General features: G+C 45.9%; 1 long non-coding RNA gene across 1 annotated transcript; it reads left to right on the forward strand.

The window, feature by feature from the left end:
• Positions 1-359: 359 nt before the first annotated feature.
• LOC139040261 (uncharacterized) lies at positions 360-3,583 on the forward strand. Its single transcript, XR_011494427.1, has 3 exons — positions 360-443; positions 2,390-2,557; positions 3,252-3,583. It is a non-coding gene; the product is annotated as an uncharacterized lncRNA (long non-coding RNA).
• The last annotated feature ends 3,125 nt before the right edge of the window (positions 3,584-6,708 follow it).

Below are 6,708 nucleotides of genomic sequence, written 5' to 3' on the forward strand. Positions count from 1 at the left end.
GGGAAAGTGCGGAGGCAAGGAGAGCTTCGGGCTTCCCCGCCTGGGCCCTGGGAGAGGAACGCAGAGCGATCAGAGGGAGCCCTTATGCTCCAGGTTTGCACTCACACGCAAATTAAAGCAACAGGAAAAGTGCACTTCAAATAGAGTAACTTGAAACAAGTAGGATCTTTTGTGGCAAAGAGAGATGCAATCAAAGACCACACCTGCCCTTTCTTCTCAGCCCAGCTTTGGAAACTGTTTGTGAAGGTTCACATTTAGGTCACATTATTGACTTTTGAGCTCTCTGCTCAGATGTCAACCCTGGGTAAGACTTTCCAGCTTCTTACATATTTAGTAAAAATGGCATTTGCGGGGGAGGGGTCCAACCAACTATTTGTCTTTTCCTCCTTCAGCAAGAATTGTGCTCCACCAGATGGACGGCGACAGTTTCTGCCAAGTCACGGGTGAGTCATCTGCATGAAGGAGCAGCAAAGAGCAGGAACCTTTGGACACATGGAGCTGCTATAGCCAGGGAGGGAAGCAGGCGCCATTACGAGGAGCAACGTGACTGTCTCATGTCCACCCCGCTTGTTTCTCTTGCACCTGGGCTTAAAAAAAAATGTTGGGGGCCTGCCCAGTGGTACAGCAGTTAAGTTCACACGTTCTGCTTCAGCGGCCTGGGGTTCACCAGTTCGGATCCCAGGTCCGAACATGGCATTGCTTGTCAAGCCATGCTGTGGTAGGAGTCCCACATATAGAGTAGAGGAAGATGGGCACGGATGTTAGCTCAGGGCCAGTCTTCCTCAGCAAAAAAGAGGAGGATTGGCAGCAGATGTTAATTCAGGGATAATCTTCCTCAAAAAAAAAAAAAAAGTGGGAAATTCCTTGCTGTTCAAAAAGGAGGCATTAAAAAACATGACAAATTTATATAGATTGTTGCCTCTGTCGCCAAGAAATTGTTGATGACAAAAGAAAGACTTTTCATGTTTAGAAAAAGGGCTCACTTCCCTCCTCCCTGGCCTGTGAAGCAGAATATCTTTACCCCAGTCTATGCATACTGTGCTTCCCTCCCTTGGAAAAAGTAATATTAGGCAAACTGATGTGGGTTATAAATGGATCTTTGAAAATGAGGTTCATTTTTTAAAAGGAATGCATGCATCCATCTTTCATTGCCTATCACATGAGGACTTAGAGACACTGACACCCTCCAATATCAAAGAAAGTTGCCATGAGGCTCAGTTAACAAAATTCCCAGGGCAGGAATGAAAACAGACTCATATAACACAGGTTTGCATTAAAAAGTAACTTCTGGTGAGAAAGCAGTTAATCAGAAAAATTAATTATCTGGAAAACCTTGTGTGAAGTACAGACCTCGTACATGTACTCGGGGATCTGGGCTCCCCACCCTTTTGTCAGTCGTGGCCGTGCCTTCCTTCAAACTCCTGCACCACCCGGGGGGCACGGGCAGGAATGGAGTCAGCATTTTCCTCTTTCTCTGAATTGTGACTTGCTTACACTCACTTCTTTTTAGCTTTTCATTCTAGATCAGCAATCCTGAGTATTTTCAGAAGAAATGAAATGTTTTATTTCCTCAAGCCTTCAGATCATGGAGGGCTGTCAGAAGAGTTGGAACAGAGCACAGGGGCCAGGAGAGGCAGGGAGCGGCCCTCCTGCTGGCCGCATGCGTTGGTGGAGTCCCAGGTTAGGTTACTGTAGCAAGGACAGCGCAAACGCAGTGGTTGGTACAACATGCAAGTTTCTTTCTCTCTCACTCAATGATCTAGAGGAAGACGAGCAGTCCAGGTAGGCTGTTTTCCATCCTCAAAGCCTGGCTCCGTTTCTGGGCGCACAGTGGCTGCTTTAGTCCTCTTTACCTCTCAGCTAGTGAGGAGGAGGAAAAGGGCTCCCCTCCTGTTCCTCCAGGAGAACAACTGTATCCTTTCTGCTCACATCTCACTGAATAGACTTTAGCTATGCAGCCAGAGAACATGCAAGGAAGGCTGGAGTCATATCTGCACCTTTGACTAAGGAAGGAGCAAATGGATATTGATAGGTGATTGGTAGCTTCTGTCACTTGGAGCCTCCCCTTTGCTAGTAATTTTAACAAACTGTGGAGAGGACAGGCACATCAAAGGGGTTTCATCTCTTAGGTAACCCTGATCTCTTGGGAGTGAAAGTGTCTAGAGCCATTTCATTATGAGGCCAGTTCTGGCCCAGTAACAAAGCGATCTGTAATGCATAATGGCACCCGCCCCGAGTGTGGGGTTGGAGAGAGGTATGCACAGTGTCTGTTAGAGATCCGCTCGTGCAGGAGCACAGATCGGTTTAGAAGAGCATCTTGCTTCACAGGGGAGATGATAAACGTGATCACTTTCTATGTACTAATGTTCTTCTACTTTTATATCCCTAGGTTGTTTTCCTTGGTATAATCCATCATTTTCCAAAGAATACAAAAGTCCTTAAAGGGGCCGGACCCATGGCGCAGTGGTTAAGTGCACATGTTCTGCTTCGGCGGTCTGGGGTTCCACGGTTCGGTTCCTGGGTGTGGACATGGCGCCACTTGTCAAGCCACGCGGTGGTAGGCGTCCCACATATAAAGCGGAGGAAAATGGGCACAGATGTCAGCTCAGGGACAGTCTTCCTCAGCAAAAAGAGGAGGATTGGCAGTAGATGTTAGCTCAGGACTAATCTTCCTCAAAAAAGAAGTAAATAAAAATAAAGTTAAAAAAAAAGTCCTTAAAGAATAAAGTGCATAGCTCTCAGAAATATGCAGTGATAATCTCAGGCAAGATACTCACTTGCAAGTCGGTAGAAATTCAAAGCACTCTGAAAATATAATTTATCAGTTACATAAAAAATGAAAACCAAGTGGCCAAACTTCTATTTACAACACAGAAGGCAGTATAATCTCGCCGATCTGCAGGTGTCTGGCTGTCCTCCTAAATGGCCCCGCCTCCTTTTCTGTAGCAGCTCTCGGAGATTTCCCTGCAAGTGACAAGGAGCAAGGGAAGATTGTCTCAGCTCAGCTTTCCAGCAGCTGTTGCCTAAATCTCTCTCTGCCAACACACGCATTGTTCCCTAGGATTCTTTCCAAAGAGAGACCACAGCGCAGGCTTCAGAAGCCTTTGTGTCTTTCCGTTTTTAAACTTAGGAACAGCTGTATCCCTCACTGGCTATTATAAAGATACTACAAGCTACCACTGAGGTTCATAAAGAAGGAGAAAGCATTGTATGTAGAGAGCTGAAGATCCTGGTGGTATCTTTCTATCCAGGTAACTTTCTGAAGCCATCCCAACTCTAGCAGAGATCAGCCGAAGCTTTGCATGGGGGGAGGAGGCCGGTGTGGAGCAAGCCTGGAGCGTTCATCTTGAGAGAAATGGCAGACACGTCAATCACCTGAAGGCTGACGCACAAAGCATTTTGTTTATAAATTCAGTTCTTCCCTGGCTTTCTGTTGTTTACTCTCGAGCAACTTTGATTTTCAAAGATTTTTCCCTCTTTTGTAAGAGTGATTCATGCTCCCTGTACAAGAATAAGATACCACATAAAAGTAGAACAAAGAAAAAAAGCAGGCCCTCATACTTTTATCCGGAGTCACTCCAAACTCTTGTGTACATAAGTTTTTCATTCTATTAGAATAAAACACTTCAGAGTGGATGTGTCTTTTTCTTTTTCATTTAACATTTTAGCGTAATTACGGTCCATGTTATTACAATTCCTTTGTAAGCATCACTCGAAATTTTTCTGACTTTCTCTAGCCTGTGTCATTTCTCCTCCTCTTACACCCTTTTCCCACTCCAGTTAGCATGGTCTCCACTCTGTCTAGAACCACTCCGCACTTTTCCAGAACGCCTCTCCTTCCACAGCACCCCCTTTATCCTTGGAGCTGAGCTCAGGCCCACCGATCGGGATGGGGAGGGAGCTCTGGCAAGGTGGGGGGACGCAACACACCAGGTGTACTTTTGCTACCAAGTGACCTGTGACAAACCACTCAGCCCCTTCACTCATTTATTGTTTTGCTGCAATAAATGTTTTCTGATTCTCAATGCCAAGCACTATGGTTGTGTAAGCAAATACAAAGGAATATAATTTTGATTTCTGATGATCTCTGCGGCCCTGTATCCGCCAGCACCCCTTGGTCACATGCTGTAGAAATCACTCTGGTTAACTTCAGTGTGAAAGGAGTCCTCACGAACGCTATGGGATGGGTGTGGACCAGGACAGGAAATAGGACAGGAAAGGACGGAATGAGCTTCCTGCGTGTGACAGCCCGGCTACCGTGTGGGGAGTAAACTTCAGCCATTGCGCCTCCTTGCATTCTGGAAGCAACCCACTCAACATTTAAAGTCCTAAGAAAGAGTCAGACTGGTGAAAAGTAGGTGACCAGCGACCCTTCAGTGGTGAGAGGAAGTGGGTAGGTGATGAGGACTCCAGAGGCCCAGGCCATGGGCTTCTCTTGGGGAAAGGCAGGGATTGTCTCATTTAGTCCCACAAGTGGGGAAGAAGTATTTCCCAAAAGCAATTTAAGGTGCCATTAGGAAGGAGGAATAGATGCTTGGCAGCCATGAAATGACAGATGTCCACATGGGCTTTCTCCTGATCCCCCCATCCACGATTCTGTGCTTAGCTAAAGAAAATCCAAGGCTCATTGCTCTCTCTCTCTCTTCCCTGTCTTCTGGTTTTGCCTGCTCTCACCTGCCATTATGAATCTCTACCTGTAGAATGCTTATCACCAGCGCCATTTGCTGCACTTCACATAGGTTATGAGAATTTTCTGGGTGTAATAGATCATATTATTCGCACTTTTTTACTGCCTCCTTCCCCATGTGGCCCCATTCCTTGTGACGTGCAGGGCCCCGTCGGTGATGTACGCATCGCTGCCCCACGACTTTGGGCTGGGCCATGTGGCATGTTTGACCAATGAGATATGAAGCAAAGACAGGGTGCATGCCATGTTCAAGCAGAGGTTTCAAGAAGACTCTGGAGATTCCTCCAGTTGCTTGCTTCTGCTCTTTGTCAAGAGAACAGCATGTCCTGAAAGGAGGCACTCCTTCAGCCTGGGTTCTGGAACGAGAGGGCACCTGGAGGAGAGCCACAGCCTGTATCAAGAAACACATGTTTGTTGCTGCAAGCCACTGAGATTTAGGGGCATTTTGTTATGGCAGCAAAGCAGCTAACACAATGGACCAGGCAGGAGTCTGTCTGTGAGCATAACTTTTCTCCCTCAAAAGCAAAATCTTTCCAGGCAGAGTGCTGTGACACACCTTCTTTTACCTTTCTCCTGTGCCTACGACAGCGCCGGGCATGTGGTTGCATCTAATAAACATTGACAGTCCCAGAAATTAATTATCCATCTCCGTTACCTCACCTCCAGGCCCATCTCTTGGTTCCAAGAAACAAAACAAAATAAAAAGTTAAAATACAACTTGGTAAAATCAGAGGAACTAAGGTAGGCAGGTAACATCGTGGGCTTCATGAAAGCGAATAATAATATGTATTAGTTTAAATCTGCACCTACTCAGCATACTCATTGTGTGGAAGAAAATAACAGGTCACAGAGGAAGGTCACAATAATCATAATAACTCAATACACAGTCTCTTTGTCTTAAAGAGACATGTCATGACGGCAGATGAATGCCTTGCCCACAATGGCAAGACACAAGTGAGGAGGGCAGAGGTCGAAAGTTACTTGTGCTCATCAGTATGCTTTTAGGAGCCACACACACTGGCCTGAAACAAAACTTTAAAGGCCAGTTTTGTCTGTTCTCTGCCTCCCTGCTTGCACCTGCCTTTATGACCCTCTGCAGACAAAGGAGGCCTTTGGAAAAACCAACACCAAACAGGCTGCTTCCTGCTGTAAAAGGAAGCCGAGGGCTGACATTTGTGGAATTCATTCCAAAGAAGGAGTATTCTTCATAGACCTGATTCTAAAACTTGTTCTCCTTTTCTTCTGGAAAGTTCCTAGTAGTGAATTTTCAGGAAGTTTGAATCCTAGAGAGTGAATTATTTGCAATAACACTTTGAATGGAGACTAGAGTCCAAGGTTATTCCCCCCGCCCCCCAGGAAATCTGAGCAACTCCACCAGTGAATACTGAAAGGAAAAACAAATAAACAAACAAAACAAAACAAAATGCAGAAAACTAAAACCAGCGTGGAAGTCTATGTGCCTCAATTTAAGGTTTTATTCTCTTGGGCCAGCGGAGCTCCACTGTAATGCTGGCATCAATCAAGGAGGCAGCCAGGATTGCCCAGTGGAAGAAGCAGTGTGATGATTGCTTCGCCTCTCTGAGCTCCTCACCTGCAACACACAGCTAGCAATTGGGGTTCCACTGCATTACTCGGAGGATGCGATAAGGCAACTCAGGAAAGCGCACAGTAGTGTGTTTTACACATAGTTATCCTCAAGAAGATATCACCTCCTCTCACAATATGTGTGCAAGGACGGGTATGGACATGTGATTACAAGGAAACATGGACACACTGTACCTGACGAGGTCATTGCCTGGATTTTGTGAATGGTTTGAGGAATTACTTTTCCTATTTCACGGTAAAGCACTTAGACACCTCTGTCTATTTTTGTATCACTGGGGTTTGCACACGTGAGGTCACTTGGTCCTAATCCCAAGTGTTGAGATAAGTAGAGGAGGGAACCCCCAACAGGGACACAGAGGAGAGGCAGGAGGCAAAGGGAGGTGGAGTAACTCGATAAAAGAAAAGAATATATATTA

The sequence above is a fragment of the Equus asinus genome, chromosome 15 (genome assembly GCF_041296235.1).
Source record: "Equus asinus isolate D_3611 breed Donkey chromosome 15, EquAss-T2T_v2, whole genome shotgun sequence".
NCBI classification, from domain to species: Eukaryota; Metazoa; Chordata; class Mammalia; order Perissodactyla; family Equidae; genus Equus; species Equus asinus.